Here is an 18563-nt window from a genome sequence, read left to right on the forward strand (position 1 = left end):
TTTATTTGTTCTCACCTCTTATATACTTCTTGTTATTCCTCTACACTCGAAATGAAATAAAAGTAAAACAAAAATTAAACACAAATTTATACACCTCTGCGTACAAAACAAAAACCTTTTGCTCAAAAGTACTCGTATTTACTCGTAACTCGTATCAGCCAAAATACAGAATCCAAAAGCGAAAACCCAAAAAAATATATATAAATTATTATTTTGTTTTATTTATTTGATGTAGGAAATATTTTTGAATAAGGGTAGTTTCAAATAGAAACGATCATTGTAAAAATACATAAATAGTTTTTTGAGCTTATTTAATAATTTAAAAATCGCAAATTATCAAATAAGAATTGATGAAGAAAACTTATATCATGTTCTTCTTGTATGTTAAACTTTCTTTACCTTACATATACATATCATAATGCTAGGAATGCCACTAATATGCCGGTATGCAGCAATCTATCAGACATCTAACAAAATTGGAATTAACTGTAACCCCCTTTTGTGAACGAACTCCTTGGTCGATTCATTTTGAAACTGCCCTAAATATTTTTTTTTTTTTTTGTTTAATCACAAATCACACATCTTATGAAACACATTAATGCCTTATTTAAATGCCAGACAAAAATACTAACAGTTTTATTAACGCATAGGTTAGGAAAATTTTATGGAAATCGAAATCACCTAAAACCAATTATCTTATCCTTTAAAAATGCAAAATTCTTTTCCACATCTAAAAAAAACTGCAAATTAAACTAAACCACTTAATAAAATTTAAAACCTTTACTAAAAATCGAACCACATAATTTACACATTTAAAAAAAAAACGTAAAACCAACAAAAACAAAAACTAATACTAACAACATCAAAAATGTGTGTAATGCTTTTGAATTGAATATCTTCCTTAATACATATATTCTTATTTTATTTATTTTTTTGGAAACCTACTATGTGTGTTTTATTATCAGTGTATTTTTAAGTATTTTAAACCAAAAAAAAACTCCATATTACTCTCTTGTATTAGTATGTATTCAATTTTCTATAACAGAATTAAAAAACAAAACCAAAAATCCTTTATAACATGTATGTAAGTGTATTTCAAAACTGTCCCCGAAAACAAAAACTAAACAAAACCAAACGTTTTGTGCTTTGAATGTTTTTTCCATATCAAATTGTTTGTTTTATTCGTTTTTACCTTAGGTATCCAATTGTTTTATTTTGAACTTAAATAAAAACCAGATTTAAATCCCTATACGATAATTAAAAACACTGTTAAAGAGAGGGAATTGAAGGAATTACAAAAACAAATTTAAATTTGTTAATTAAAAACTATTCGAAAAAATTCTGTTGTATTAAAGCGAATAGAAACGATTTCACATTGAATTTTTTGCTGCATACCTAAAAAATTATACATCTGTCCTTATTCCACAATTTAAATATTTTCCTCCAACCTGAACATTTATTTCCAAGTCATTCTTTTGCCACTTCCATAAATCGGTGATATTTAAGGTTAAATACTTTTTCCATTCATTTTTCAATAATTACGTTGGCCATCAGACCCTCTATAAAACTGTGTTCTTTTCAAATCTAATAATATAGACCAGATTATTGCAATATACGCTCATTTACTCAAAGAGTGGCATAACTCATAAAATTGGTTTTTTGAGTTAGCAATTTCTATTTTTTCTACGACTTCTTGTTTATCATGTGTCAAATTTTCAAGTTGATATCGCTAAAACTCAACGAGTTACAGCTTATTTTCTCGGAGCTTGGCATAAATCATCAACAAAGTTTTTTGCATTTATGAGGCACTAAAACACTTCAAGTTATGCTTGATCTTGATCTGCAAAATACGGTCCAACAAGTTATTTTAGTTTTTGTGTAATAATGTTTTTAAATTGGAACGTCAAATTTCAATCGACAATTTAAAACGCGTTTTTCTCGAAACTTCATTTTTTGAAATGTGTCACTCTTTGGGTAAATGAGCAATATGTCGATATTCACGCCGTTTATATGAAGTAGAGTATTGAGTTGCCTTCCTACATATGATATATAAAATGGCTTTTTATACCTTCAGCAAAATGTACCTCATCGAAATAATGGTTTTAGATCCCAAGTATGTTTGGACGGAATCCTTTTCAGAAAATTTGAAGTTGATTTAGCCATGTCCGTCCGTCTGTTTCTCTGTTTGTCTGGCTGGCTGAAGCGCACGATAGCTCTCGAACGGATCAAAAATTTGGCTTTTGTAATATTTTGTGCAAATTTAGTTTAAGTTCGACGATGGGTTATATCGGTCCACTCCATCCGGTACCTCCCCCACAAAAGTTCGAAAATTGAGCGCACGACAACTCTTGAAGGGAGTCCACTCCTTCGTGTACCTCCCACACAAATTTTCGGATAAGTTCAGTTGAGGACCTGCTCTCGAATCGCTTTGATATTTGTTATAGCAACTCTTGTAACAACAGGATTTCTCCCCGTGGGCAGGAATAGTGAGAGAGACAGAGCAGTGTGTTTTGTTGTTCTCTAAATCAAATTCTATTCAATGACTAAAGGATTTTATATATAATAACTTCACTGATTTATTGTGGATCTAAGAATATAAAGTTTTACACGGAGTCTAATGGTCCGCCGTCCACGTGTTATTAGATGGGTTCACTGGATTCGGGATACGAGACCTGGATAAGTACTCGTGGTTGTGCAATGGGGAAGCCGGGCGGGTTGATTTAACAGAGACCTGGATAAGTACTCATGGTTGTGCCAAGGGGCAAGCCGGGCGGGTTGATTTAACAGAGACCTAGATAAGTACTCTACGGTTCTCCGGGCATTCTGGGATGGCTCTTTCGGGTACCTAATGGGATTTCGCTACTAATAGGGGCGGAGGTGCGAGACTCAAACACTACTACAAGCATATATAAATCAGGTTAAAGATTGCGAGAGACCTTAATAAGTACTCAGGCACTACTGGGTTATGGGTTGCAAGAGACCTGAATAAGTACTCAAGCACTACGGGGTTATGGGTTGCAAGAGACCTTAATAAGTACTCAAGCACTACTTAGATGACATGCAAGGTTTGAGATTGCGGGAGACCTTAATAAGTACTCAGGCACTACTGGGTTATGGGTTGCAAGAGACCTTAATAAGTACTCAAGCACTGCTGGGTTATGGGTTGCAAGAGACCTTAATAAGTACTCAAGCACTACTGGGTTATGGGTTGCTCGAGACCTTAATAAGTTCTCAGGCACTACTGGGTTATGGGTTGCAAGAGACCTTAATAAGTACTCAAGCACTACTGGGTTATGGGTTGCAAGAGACCTTAATAAATACTCAAGCACTACTTAGATGACATGCAAGGTTAGAGATTGCGAGAGACCTTAATAAGTACTTAGGTACTACTGGGTTATGGGTTGCAAGAGACCTTAATAAGTACTCAAGCACTACTGGGTTATGGGTTGCAAGAGACCTTAATAAGTACTCAAGCACTACTTAGATGACATGCAAGGTTAGAGATTGCGAGAGACCTTAATAAGTACTCAAGCACTACGGGGTTATGGGTTGCAAGAGACCTTAATAAGTACTCAAGCACTACGGGGTTATGGGTTGCAAGAGACCTTAATAAGTACTCAAGCACTATTTAGATGACATGCAAGGTTAGAGATTGCGGGAGACCTTAATAAGAACTCAAGCACTACGGTGTTATGGGTAGTAAGATACCTTAATAAGTACTCAAGCACTACGGGGTTAGGGTTGCAAGAGACCCTAATAAGTACTCAAGCACTATTTAGATGACATGCAAGGTTAGAGATTGCGGGAGACCTTAATAAGTACTCAGGTACTACTGGGTTATGGGTTGCAAGAGACCTTAATAAGTACTCAAGCACTACGGGGCTATGGGTTGCAAGAAACCTTAATAAGTACTCAAGCACTACTTAGATGACATGCAAGGTTAGAGATAGCGAGAGACCTTAATAAGTACTTAGGCACTACTGGGTTATGGGTTGCAAGAGACCTTAATAAGTACTCAAGCACTACTGGGTTATGGTTTGCTCGAGACATTAATAAGTACTCAGGCACTACTGGGTTATGGGTTGCAAGAGACCTTAATAAGTACTCCAACACTACTGGGTTATGGGTTGCTAGAGACCTTAATAAGTACTCAAGCACTACGGGGTTATGGGTTGTAAGATACCTTAATAAGTACTCAAGCACTACGGGGTTATGAGTTGCAAGAGACCTTAATAAGTACTCAAGCACTACGGGGTTATGGGTTGCAAGAGACCTTAATAAGTACTCAAGCACTACTGGGTTATGGTTTGCTCGAGACATTAATAAGTACTCAGGCACTACTGGGTTATGGGTTGCAAGAGACCTTAATAAGTACTCAAACACTACTGGGTTATGGGTTGCTAGAGACCTTAATAAGTACTCAAGCACTACGGGGTTATGGGTTGCAAGAGACCTTAATAAGTACTCAAGCACTACTGGGTTATGGTTTGCTCGAGACATTAATATGTACTCAGGCACTACTGGGTTATGGGTTGCAAGAGACCTTAATAAGTACTCAAACACTACTGGGTTATGGGTTGCTAGAGACCTTAATAAGTACTCAAGCACTACGGGGTTATGGGTTGTAAGATACCTTAATAAGCACTCAGGCACTACTGGGTTATGGGTTGCAAGAGACCTTAATAAGTACTCAAGCACTACGGGGTTATGGGTTGCAAGAGACCTTAATAAGTACTCAAGCACTACTGGGTTATGGATATTCAAGGATGTCGGAAGGATATCCAAGAATGTCGGCAGGGTACTCAAGGATGTCGGTAGGATACTCAAGGATGTCGGAAGGATATTCAAGGATGCCCAAGGATTTTCTGGGAGATTCTATTACTTACCGAGGTCGATGTTGCTGTTTCGCTTGTCTGTTGCTGACTGTCCCCGTTCTAAGTTAGGTCGCTCTTTTATATTGGGATCCAGCCACGTGTTCTATGGTGGATTAACGGGACCTTGTTTACCACTCCACCAAGTGTTTGTAATGGAGCAACTGGACCTTGTTTACCAAAATTGAACATCCCAACAAGACAGCCAGTAATTATCACCACGTGGTAGTGATGATTGCTGCCTCGTTGTTTTTGGGAAATAACAGCGGATCTCTCTTTTTATCTGTAATGTGGCCTCAGAACACAAAAGTCGCTCACATAGGTTAAGATTAAATCGATTTATTTAGTATATACAAAGAAAAACAATTCAATATGAAAACTTCACTGGGTGTGGGCAAAAATGAACGCAGGTGATTTTTGGTCCTCACACTTTTATTCACTGCCCCCCATACGACGGTAAATGTTTCTTCATGGGCAAGTCCATACTTCCTAAGAAAATAGCATGAAAGGTGAAAAAAACGCCTATGACACCGTGAGTAGTGGTTGGAGCGCATGATAACTCTCGATCAGATCTGTCGATTCGGTCCAAAATTTGGCCTTCGTAATATTTTGTTCAAACTTAATTTCAGTTCGAAGATAAGCCCTGTCTGCCTACTCCTTCAGGTACCTCAACCACAAAAGTTCAAAAATGTTCGGAAAAATTGTGCGCAAAATAACTCTTGAAGGGAGTGACCGATTTGGTCCATACTGTACCAGACCAGTTTCAAATATGGTCTATATTTGTCCACTCCTTCATGTACCTCCCACACAAAATTTGGGATTTTTGTTAAAGCAACTTGCATTCGCTGCCTCAATTACGACGATAAAAGTTTTTCAAGGGCAAATCCATACCTTTTGGGAAAACAGCCCGAAAGGTGTAAAAAACCCCCCATAGCACCATTTGTAGTGACTGGGGAGCACGATAGTCTGTTCGAAGATCCTTTGGAAATGTATACCGATGCTGTTCGTTGTGGTCCTGTTTACAGCAATATTATGTTTTCGTAGACAAGTCCAAGCTTTCTGACATACTGTTCCAAAAGTTATGCGATGACCCACTACGAAATTCAGAAAAGACTCTAAATACATTCGATCCGTAAATGAACGATGATACTTTTTTACTTTTACTTGTTTTTTTTTTACTTTCTAATCGATGAACATTGTAGTTTAAGAAACCGCGAAAACTTCCCAGTTGTAAGCACCTTTCATTAAAAGTTGGCGCAGGCGGTATTCCATCATTGCTACTAACATCCTAAAAGGGACCCGGGAGACATTTTCTCATGTGAACAAGTGTACTCCGATTGATATTTAGCTCAATTGCATGACATCTACTTTTTATTACTTGTATTGCATGTTTGGATTAAGTATTCAAAATTTTGGCATACATTACCCTAAGGGGCATTTTTGCCATCGTATGCAAGGAGGTTGGCAATAAAATTGTCGAATTTTTATTGGACTCTTTTTCATGTTCACGTTGTTCTTGCTATTTCTTTTCACATGTATTTATTCTCCTCACAGTTCTGCACCCCGTGACTTGCAGCTATAACTGCAGGAGTGCCATGTATGTTGCGATCTTCTTATTGCTATCTCGACTAGCAGTCTTTTTCATTAGATTCGACGTCTTCTACTCTGAATGAATGACTTCTGTCAATTTAAACATGATCAAAACGATTTCTGGATTGTCTATAAAACGTTGGGCAAGTCACGAACTTTTTCAATATGGTGTTGCTATTGAATGTTAGCTCATGAACTTGATGCTCGTACGACCAATAATATCATCCGATTTCCTATAAATAAATGTTATTTGTTATACAGCACGTGATTATTTTTTTTTTATGCTGATACCTACCCACCTATCTATCGCCTGACAGGCTATTCCCTTTCCACTGCCCTGGTTTTATTCTGTGAGCTCTCATTTCAAGTGCAGATTGTCAAATGGTGACAAAAGCTTTCATCGTTTTTATGTGAGAAAAATTTCATTGCGTTGTCGTACTTTTTTATGGTACTCAGTAAAAAACTAGTTACAAAAATCCTTACTAACTCATTATTTGACAAGAGCACAAAGTTGGAAAAATAATCCTAGATAGTACTAATTTGCAGGTTCTGTGACACAACTTAAAACTCTCTACCCTTACTTTCAGTCACGCTCTATGCTAACAAGTCGAGTAGGACCATTTCCAAGTCAGCCAATAAAAATATATTATTTCTATTCTTGCATACGCGATGATTGCATTTATATACCACTTTATAAAATCAGATTTAATTTGCGTTAAGATCTGAATAAGGGTTTGGCATTTTCGGTTTATAAACCAGCTGATATTTGGTAAACAAATATATCACGATTTGCACTGCAACACATTGGTTGCGCTGCACTATCTGTTTATACTTCAAGGCTAGTGATCTAGTAAACCACCACAAGTTGTATGTACTAATCGTTTGGAAATCCTTAAATTCTCTCTCTAAAACAGTTTGAAGTTTCAGCTATTTTTACTAAGCTAGCTAAGCTTCATATTAAAGCTAAAACCTAAAATAAATCCAAGTAAATTTCATCAAATTTTTAATTTTTCTCCTTAAAAACGAAAAATTTCATTTATGATTTAATTTATCACACACATTTAGCAAACTTTCATTCTAATGCAATAAGAAATTTCAAACAAACCAAATAACATCACTTTCAACAAATGTAGATGAAAACCAAAAAGAATTCACCACTATCACAAATCACTTGTCAGCTAGTTTCAATTGCTCTCAAAGACAAAACAAAACTCAAATGAAGTATTTCACCAAAAACCCATGCAAACGTACAATTTCTTTCACTACACAAAAATAATGAAGAAAACAGACACCAAAGTGTTTCTTGACACAATTATTTTGGAAATTTCACCGTGTTTAACGAAAGTTGTCAATGACATTTCACCTCACAAGACAATCACTAATTCACCAAAAAAACCACTATCACAATTTGCTAAACAAAACAAAAATTAGTTCTCCTCACTCTTATTTGGAAAATGGCAAATACTAATAGTTTGAGAGGCTAAAGAAATTCTCTCATTGGAATAAAAAAAAAATTATCACTTTAAATAATCACAAAATGTTCACCATGAATTTTCACTTCCACTTATTGCTATCACAAAATTGTTGAATCTCAAATTCTGAGAAACAAAAGTCCACCACAACTCCACTATTTTTCTTAGAAAATTCGTTTCATTTACAATGGAAATTAGCCAGGAAATCAATTCACCAAATCACCATTTCAAGTTTCACCACAATTTTCTAACCACCACCGCCACCACTACCACAAGAACCAAATTCAACAGCAACAACAAAAAAATACATCACCACCACCAATGATGCTAAATTTTCTATTTAATTTTTCAAATTTCCACCTATCACCACTTTCAATTCGAATTGATTTTCACTTTCACTTTAATTAGATTAAAATGAAAAAAAAAAACTAAAATCCCACCAAAACCTAAAAACTAAAAAAATTAATCAACTAACAAACTAATTAACCCAATAATAAACCTGATTCTAAAACAGATATTATCGAAATTTCATAAAACCAAAATCAAACATAAGTATCTAACTCGTATTCGTATCTCTCAATTTCATATCGTCAAAGAAATATGAAATCTCAACTCAAATCTATAAAATATCGATTCCAGTGGTCATCGTTATTCAGCTAAACTAATCGAAAACAATCGTTGAACAGTCGTTAACAAAATTTTGAAAAAGTCATTAATACAAAAAGTGACATTTTTACTTCTCGAACATTTCGCTTTTCTTGTAGAAAATTCATAAACAAAAAATATTCTTAAAAAAAAGTAATATTACTTTTGGGGGACCAGGGGAGGGAATTTTTTTATTATAATGAAAAATTTCAAATAAATAAAATAAATAATATAAAATCATTTTGAAAGCAGTTATGGTAAAATCTAACAGATAGTTATCCTTATAGTACAATTAGATTTACGAAATCCGCTCGATTTCAAATGCCAATTTCATTGCATATACATACGTCAAATAAATCTTTGTCATAAATTCATTGGGTTTTATTTGACATATATGCTATGGAATTAAAATTTGAAATCCATTGGATTTCGTAAATCTAAACGTACTATTAATGTTCTAACAAAAGAGTTGTCATAATTTGAGTATAATATAATATTTTATTTTAGTTACTCGAATAATCTTAAATTAAATTCTGTATTTAAAAGGTTCTCAAATATTTTCTAACATTTCTTATTTTGTAATCATTTTGAATATGGTTTTGAAACTATATGTTTTCTAAAAGAATTTCTCCACAAACTTGTTGATAGAGAGTTGCAAATAACTCTCTTACTCACAATATTATGACTTAAAAGATTCTCTTGATATTATATCATAATATAATACAGTCTGGTAAATATTACCAACGAATATCCTATAATTCGATATTTACCGACTTGTCTGTTCTAATCTGGCTTTCAAAACCAAACCATATGCCCTCTTGTCCCCCAAAAGCTTATTACTTTCATATATATTCATTAACATGTATATTTCCAAAACCAAAAAAATGTTAATTATTTTATTTAACATAACTACAAAACAAATTTGCATTCCTATCAATAATCTACTACAACGTTTTTTTCCCACCCATCCTTTTAGGTTAAGTATTTTTGTACAATTATTTGAACCAATACAAAAATTGCAGATAAACCTAAATTCTATTCTTATTTTATTTTCACAATTAATTAAACCCCATATCAAATTAATATACAAAAAAAGAAACAAAACCTCTAAGTGAATAACTTACATACATACATGCCAAAAAACAAAAAGTTTTTTTCTGTTAATTTTTCTTCAAATCAATTATCATTATGCAAAAGTTTTTACTACACTTTTACTATATTTTAAAATTAATTATTTTTATTATGTATTGTATTTGAATATATTTTGTAATTGTTCGTATGATAAAAAAAAGAAAAAATAAATAAAAGTGGAAATCACAAAAAAAAACTATAGTAGAAACAAGGTTTAATTAAACAAATACATTTGCAATTAAAGAATATATTAAAGAAACTAGTCACATAAATTTAAATAAAAATAATTCGATTTGATTACAAGGGAATATGTATGTAATTGCATATTATTATATTTTACCACTTAAATATACATAGGCATTCGCAAGCCTTTTTAAGTTTAAAGGGTTTCCTAGTTAAATTACACTGTCCGACAATAAAAAAATGACAATTAAACTGAGTAGATTAGGAAAGTAGAGCTAAAAATATGAGAAACATGTATCGGCGTTTTTAAAGTTTACATCGGAAAGTAATCAAGGAAGGCGGGGATAGTTCCGCCCATTTCTAGTTTTTTCGAAATATTCAAGTTGAGGTATGTTGGAATCCTTGCATTTTAGGTATATAGTGTCTTTAATAACTTTAGAGAGGAGGATATGGGGAATATTTCAGTTAAAGATTTTAACCCTCATGCGGTTCACCAAAAGGGTCTTTTTGGTCCTTTTTCGAAAATCTTTGAAAAACTCCTTTAAAATTTGATCATACCAAATCCAAATATTCTACAAAATTGTTCGTCATACAATTTTACTATAGGCCTCAGAATACACCAGATCTGTAAATCTTTTCTAATCGCAAGGAATCTTTAAAAATGAAAAAAACGTTTTAGGGTTAAAGTCGGACTTCATCTGAGTTTAATCAAAATTTTCCCTCAAACCATAAATTTAGGGAGATGACATGAAAGACAAAAATATTTGTTGTAAAATTTCATTATGGGTCACCAAAGAAATGAAATGTATATTTACATTATATATCATGAAAATATCAGTATCAATTTTGCTGAAAAAAACATGAAAATATTTCCCAATTTTTTGACGAATTTTGTTCCTTCTTTTTACGAGTTGATACATGAAAGTAACATAAAACTTGGTTCTAGGTGAAAAGTGTCAAAAGAAGAAACATTCTACACAACATTTCACTATGAGCTTCAGAGTAAACCATATATCTAGAAAAAAAAGTATTTCTTAAAAAAATTAGATTACAAATTTACACATTTTAGGATGAAATTGTTTATTTTAATTTTGGACTGTTAATTTTACATAATTCAATAGTGAATCAAAATCTAACAAAATCATTCACTTTTTGGGGATATTTTTAAAGAATGAAATGTTCTATATCAAATTTCACTATCAGACTTTGAATAAAAGAAATCTGTAACCATCATCTGTAATATTCTTATACCCCGTTTATATATAACCGGATTTAACAAACTGACTGGGTTTTAAATGTCAATTCCATTGCTTATATTTCAAACAAATCCTCATAAAGAAGGTTAACCCTGCAAAAAGCTCTAATGTAAACAGCATATTATCAGCCCTTGTCAAGGTTTAGGCCATATTTTACAATTTTTATGCAGATTGTCGTTGTGATTTACACTATAAATTTCTTATTGATATTTTCTGGTTACAAATTCATACAGAAGATGTTGTGCGCTCCATTTAAGCAGCCTTTGAAATATTTGTAATGAATTTATATTTGAAAGTATAGAAAACCCAGACCGGACTTCGTAAAATTGGGTATTTTACGAAGTTTTAACTTAGTCCAAAAGTAAAACATCCTAAAATGTATAAATTTGTAATGTAATTTTTTTAAGAAAATAGTATACCTAGATATATGGTTTAATCTGATACTCATAGCGAAATTTTGTGTAGAATTTTTCCTCTTTTGACGCTTTTTACCTAAAACCAAGCTTTATATTACTTTCATGTATCAACTCGAAAAAGAGATGGAAAAAAATTTCATCAAAAAAATTGGGAAATATTTTCATGTTTTTCAGCAAAATTGATACTGTTATTTTCATGATATATAATGTAAATATATATTTCATTTCTTTGGTGACCCATAGTGAAATTTTGCGAAGAATATTTTTGTCATTGATGTGATCTCTCTAAAGTTATGGTTTGAAATACAATTTTGAATAAACTGAGATAAAGTCCGACATTAACCCCAAAACGTGTTTTTCATTTTTAAAGACTCCTGGCTATTAGATAAGATTTACAGATTTGGTGTATTCTGAGACTTTATATGGAATTTTATGACGAACAATTTTATAGAGTATTTGGATTTGGTATTATCACATTTCAAAGAAGTTTTTGAAAGATTTTCTCAAAAAGGACCAAAAAGACCCCTTTGGTAAACCGCATGAGGGCTAAAATTTTCAACAAAAATATTTCCTACATCCTCCTCTGTAAAGTTACCAAAGACACTATATACTTTAAATGTAAGAATTCCAAGATATCTTAACTCGAGTATTTCGAAAAAAAAAAACTAGAAATGGGGGGATCTTGCCCCGTCTACTTTGGTTACTTTCCGATGTAAACTTTAAAAACGCCGATACACGTGTCTCCTATTTTTAGCTCTACTTTCATAATCTAATCGGGTTTTTCCATCATTTTGAAAATATCACTACCTCTAATCTAATCTTGAGAATAGGTGTTGATCGATTCTATACAATCCGAGGCAATTTATAATCTTAATGTGTTGTATGTTATTGCTTTGTATGTTATTTAATTTTTAAAGATCCGCAAGATATGTGTTATTTGATTAACATGAATTTTTTCCACAATCCTTTCAACTAGATTCTGAATAAACTGCTGTAGAATTTGTAAATATTTTCTTCGGCTATTTCATATTTAACGAGTATAATCCATAGCTTCCCAATGGGGTTGATCTTAAAATTTTGCTGAGACCGCGATTTCTTTATCTGTTTGCATCAAATATCGATCCTGTAGACATATGTATATCTCCTATTTGGGTTATGCATGTCATTCGATATAGTATAATACCCTAGGCAGACGGCAGCGTTAATTTGCATTAAGATGTGCATTTAATTTTAGCCTGACAGACGTCAGTTTCTGCATTTACGAAACAGCTGATTGCTGGTAAACAACAGTTTTGTTGTATGCTCTCTCTCCTACATGAATATGAGCTCTCTTTTACAGAATTGCCATATTGAAATACCTAAATTCAGTTTAAATTCTCTTTGTTTTTGTGCATTAAAGATGTAGATAATGCACGAATTAATTTGAATTAAGGCAGTTAATGCAAATTAATGCAGCCGTCTGTCTAGGGTATAACAGATTGAATTTTATTTACTTACTTAGCTGGCCCATTACAGAACATTTGTTCCCTAAGCCGAATTAAGAAAAAAGCTACATTCCTCTCTGTTTGTTGTTATATTTCCCAATCTAAAATATGGAGTTTTCTAACGTAGTATTTCACTTGTTCGCACCATCGAAACCTTGGGCTTCCAGTTCTGCGTGTATACGCTTTTTTTGCAGGTTCATCATCACTGGTTCTTATGACATGGTCTAGCCAACGCAATCGCTGTATCTCGATACTTTCAACTATACTGATTTATAGAACAGCTCGACTCGTTCAGACGACATCGATATTCACAGTCAACGCAAATTGGTCCGTATATCTTTCGAAGAATTTTTCTCTCGAACACACCAAACACTGCCTTATCTGCTTGCGCAAGTACCCATGCCTCGGAACCACAAATTAACGCAGTAGTATCAGTTTTTGCATAATATTACTTTTGTTTGACGATATTTGACTTTGTTTTTAAACTGCTTACTTAAGCAAAAATAGCACCTGTTGGTCAATACAATTCTTCTTTGTATTTCACAACTGATGTTGTTTGTTTTGTTTATGGCGGGGCAAAAGGTGGATGAAGTATTTAACAATCTCAAAATTATAGGTCCGAGTTCTATTGACGCATTGCGCAACGACACTATCACTATCAACTTGGTCTTGTCGCCGTTTACCACCAGACCTACTTTAGCAGATTCTCCTTCAACTTTCTAAAAGATATCAGTTACTTCCCTTACTGATCGTCCCTTGATCTCTATATCATCAGCATAAGCAAGTAACATGTGGCTATTGGTGTAAATTGTGCCATTTCTTTTAACATCTGCATGTCGAAAGGTTGTCACCTTGTCCGAAACCTCTTTTGGTACTAAACTCTTCTGAGAGGTTATTTCCTATTTTAACTGAGTACCGGGTATCAGTTACAGTCATCTTACAAAGCTGAATGAGCTTTGCGGGGATACCAAATTTAGACGTGGCCTTTGAGCGTAGGAGACTGTCGAAGGCTGCTTTATAATCGACAAAAAGATCGTAGGTGTCGATCTGCATCAGTTGGGTCTTCTCTAGGATTTGCCTCAGGGTAAATATCTGGTCAATAAGCGGCATTGTTATGGTCCAATTATTTTGTTCACCAAACACTTTAGTAGTTTGCACAATATGCTTGACACTATCTTGTAGACAATAGGTAGCTGACTTATGCCGCCCAATCGGCGGGTATGCGTTCTTCCTGCCGGAACGTGCTAACAGTAGATGCCTCCAGTTTTGAACAGCTCCTGCTGCGTTAATTCTTCAGCCGGTTTATTGCTCTTTACCTTATCTTGGCCAGGCGGTATACATTCAATACCATCTTCTGGGATTGGATCTGATCAACAGTTAGGAAAAATGTTATTTCAATATCCCCAGCACACAATCTGTATCAGTTACCAAACTACCTTGCTGATTTCTACAGGCGGATATGTCTGTGCAAAAGCCATCAGTTTAATGTTTCACTCGTTGGTAGAATTTTCGGACTTCATTCTGGCTCCTGTACATCTCGAATTTTAAGACTTCCGCTTTAAGATTTGTCTTCTTTTTCCTGCGGGAAAGGCGTTTCTCCTCTCTTCTTTTCTCCCGATGCCACTCTCGTGCGCTACGCGTTGTTACTGACTGTAAAGTAGCCCTACATGCCGCATTTTTCACTTCGTTACCAGCACGACACACCTGGTCATACCATCGGTTCTTTAGTGGAGCCCTCTGGTATCCAAATATGGATTTTGCGGTTATTTGCATGGAGTGGGCAGTTTTGCCATTGCTCTGATATGTAATGGCGATGAGGAGTGTTTTGATTAAGCAATTGGGCCAGTTGAGTAGAATATGCTGTGGCTATCTGTTGTGATTACAGCTTACCAATGCCCAAGTTTCGTGTTGTACCTGTTCGTGCTTTATTTCCTACGTTTATTCTTGTAAGTACCTTTGCTGCATTAAGATGGTGGTCCGAGTCTATGTTTGCTCCTTGGAACGATCGTACATCCAACACCCTCAATGAATGTCTTACATATATCACAACGCGATCAATTTTATGTCTTGAATCGGGAGACAGCCGGATGACCTTAAGAATATTGAGATGCTTAAACCTGGTACTGCTAACTATTCATTCCATTGTCACATGTTTCACTGTGTAGACTGAGTTTCCGGACTGTTTGGCCAAATATATTATCCTTTCCTATTTTTACAGGACACCAATCATATTTTGTGTCCTAAGCGCTAGTAAAATAGATATTTGGCCTGCTCGCCAAGACTGATGTAAAAAATTGAGCATTTATCCGAAATGTAGCTAGTTTTTAATCCGACGGGGCCGAACCTGGAGACAAGAGGTTTTAAACTCCTACTAACACAAATCTGCAACCAAACTCGCGCCTTACACCATTGCACCAATAATTCAGTGTGCCACCTTTATGTCAGTAATACGAGGAACACTAAAAAACCTTCTGGCCTAGGCAACACGCAGTGTCGCCAGGAGTCACTTGATTTTTTTTAACAATCCTACAGTTTTTAGCCTAAGCATAGCCAGGACAGTCTGACATGCGACTATGTGTTGGGTTGTTTTACATAAATTTTTTCGTGCGCTCAAACCGATTGGCGAAGCCCTTTTTCCACTCCGATTGAGACACCACCAAAACATGGTTTTTGAACGCTTTTACAACATATTCTGGCGACGAAAATCGTTTACTACGCCTTTTTTCTTGATGTGCTGCACTCAAATGAAGTCATTGGATCCCCAGTCAGGGCATTACGGCGCATGGCCCATCAATTCCATGCTTTGTCCGGTGAAACAGTCGCTGGTTTAAATCGAGATGTGGAGCTCGCATTGTCGTAATGCAGAACGGTTCGTCTTTTTTTCGCTTTTCGAATTCGTCAGGAGACTTCAGACAAACAAATTGTAGTGTAACACTTAGAATTAACCGTCCTACATATATCAAGCCGTATAGTCGCCTCAGGGTAAGTTTTGCCGAAGAAACAGGGCATCATTTGCTTCGAAGGTCTTCTTCAATGAACAACTTTCGTTGGATTGGGCTCGTTTTCGAAGGCCCACACATTCGATTCCTGTTTTGTGTCGGGCTCCTAAGCATAGATCCAAGATTCGTCGTCTGTGACGATCTTATAAATGTAGTTTGAAGCACCGCGATTGCTTTTGTTCACTATTTTTTTGTACAAACCCACAAGAGTCTTTTTTGAGCGATTTACCAATTTTGCTGGATCCAGCAAGAAAAATCCATTTTTGCGGCCAGATGTTCATGCAATATCAATTCTTATTTGGTGAAGAAACGCCCAAGGATGTCTCTATCTCACGGTATCTTGCTTTATCCTTTCACGCACGGCTTATTTTTTTCTGGTACAAAGACCGATTTTGGTCGTTTTTTGTTTGTTTTTTTTGCGAATTTCGGCCGCGATTTAATTCATTAAACTAGTTTTTCATAGTGATATAGGATGGCCCTTTATCGACATATAAAGATTTAATTTGATCGATACACTCTTGCCGTGATTATCCATGTCAAAAGTTGTGAAAAATTATAGGACGAACATGTTCACAAGTAAATTCCATTTTTTTTTTTGGAAAGTGATTTTTTCAAGTCACTGTAAACAACACAACACATGGTCGTATGTCAAACTGTCGTGTGTACGCTTAGGCTAAAAATTACCAAACTTTCAAAAAAAATTTTTCAAACGACGCCTGGGCCAGAAGGTTTCCTAGGCCAGAAGGTTTTTAGTGCCCTTCGTATTCTGTATATCAGTAATATCGGCATTTTACTTTGCAAGCTGCACCTTCTAAATAAAGATTCCAAACATTTCAAGTGCAAATTCGCAGATCATGGTCGTTAACAAGTTTCAGGGGTGGTCAACCTTAGAGAGGTTTTTAATTAATTAATTGGATTAATCGAGCTAACATGGCCTAAGGAGTTTTGTATTGAAAAATGAATTCTAGCGAAATACCTCACACTCAACCATTGCGCTACGATCGTTTCGCCTGGTGGTTTAAGCCGGGCTCATCAGGCGTATTTGAATGCTAATGGCTAGAAGACAAAGGCTGATTTTTATAACTTCTATTTATACAAACATTTTTACAAATTTGTAATTATGAAGTATTTATTGAAGTCTTTTTCTTTATCAAGTCACCCTAGTGTCTTGTCTAGGAATCATTTTCTCAAGGTTTATTCTTCTTTTTCTTTGTTTTTTCGTAGTAGGATGTTTTTTATCGGGGTAGTTACAAATCGAACCCAACCCAAGATTTTATGTTAGCTCACTACCTTTAGGTTGTGACACCACGGGTAGGTCAATGTCCACTTGAAATGGAAGAGGAACCAAGATAAGTCATCACTGTACATCATGTAATGGCTGCACAAACCTTTATTTTGTTTTCAGCTTCAAATAGCGTGTTTGGATACATAAAAAATCGGTTTATTTTACCCCATCATCTAGTATGATAACGCAGGGGTTTCGTCCTTCTTGCTGACTGTAATACCATTATATTTAATATTCTACAGTCAGAGATCAGAAGCCACTTTAGGAGTTATTATTTATCGTATTCCTTCCATTAGAACTTCATCCAAAACCGAAGGGAGCCTTGGACGCCCCCAAACGTTATTCCGCATCATAACATTTATTCCCAACAGTAGGTCTTCTGTCTTCTGTCATCACAGAATCTGATTTATGTGTTTTTTGCATGAAGTGGGGATCGACAAACATTGCTAAAATTAAAACACAAAATTACGCAAGATAGGTTTTACAAAAGGATGACTATAATTTGTCACCTTCTTATTTTTGTAGCTAACATACCAAAAATTTCGTAAAATTAACAATTTTACCTTCACTCGACATTCCCTTAAATCAAGTCTACATATATAACGTTTACAGATAAATATGTATATTATTTAAAGTGATGTAAAACTATGATAACATATTGCCCATTAATGCTTAAATTATTTCAAATATTTTAATTAAACTTCCTCGAAAAAAACATACAGCTAAATATGTCGAATTTATTTAGTTTTACAATATCTTCATCTATAGACAGGAAATATTTAAATAATAAAATAATAATATGCAACTACACGCTCCATTTTACTTGACATTTAAAAATACAAAAAAAAAAATAATTAAAATTCAATAAGAAAAAAAAATTAATAATGTCATAACAGGAAATTGAAATGTTAATATTAGTTATTGCTTTAATATTAACAAAATTTATCAACATGTAAACAAGTTGCACACAACGAATTAAATAAACAAACAACTCAACTAAAATATAGGTATTTATTTTTAAATATAACCAAAATGAGCAAACTATTAAATACACAATATAAAATTGGAATAATTGATCATCATTAAAATATGTATTTGTTTAATTATTGCCTGAAAACTATTATACATTTCAAACGAACAACAAATTGCTGGCAAATATAAAACAACAAACAAACATAACATAAATGCCATAACTTTAGTTTAAATATTTATGAATAATACACTAAAATAT

The 18563-nt window shown here is 34.3% G+C and overlaps 1 protein-coding gene across 2 annotated transcripts in view; it reads left to right on the top strand.

The window, feature by feature from the left end:
- shakB (Innexin family member shaking B) overlaps window positions 1-18563 on the top strand; it is a 1117028-nt gene that overhangs the window by 952959 nt on the left and 145506 nt on the right. The window lies entirely within an intron of this gene.

Source organism: Musca autumnalis, unplaced genomic scaffold (genome assembly GCF_047663935.1).
Source record: "Musca autumnalis isolate F117 unplaced genomic scaffold, ASM4766393v1 scaffold_3, whole genome shotgun sequence".
NCBI lineage: Eukaryota > Metazoa > Arthropoda > Insecta > Diptera > Muscidae > Musca > Musca autumnalis.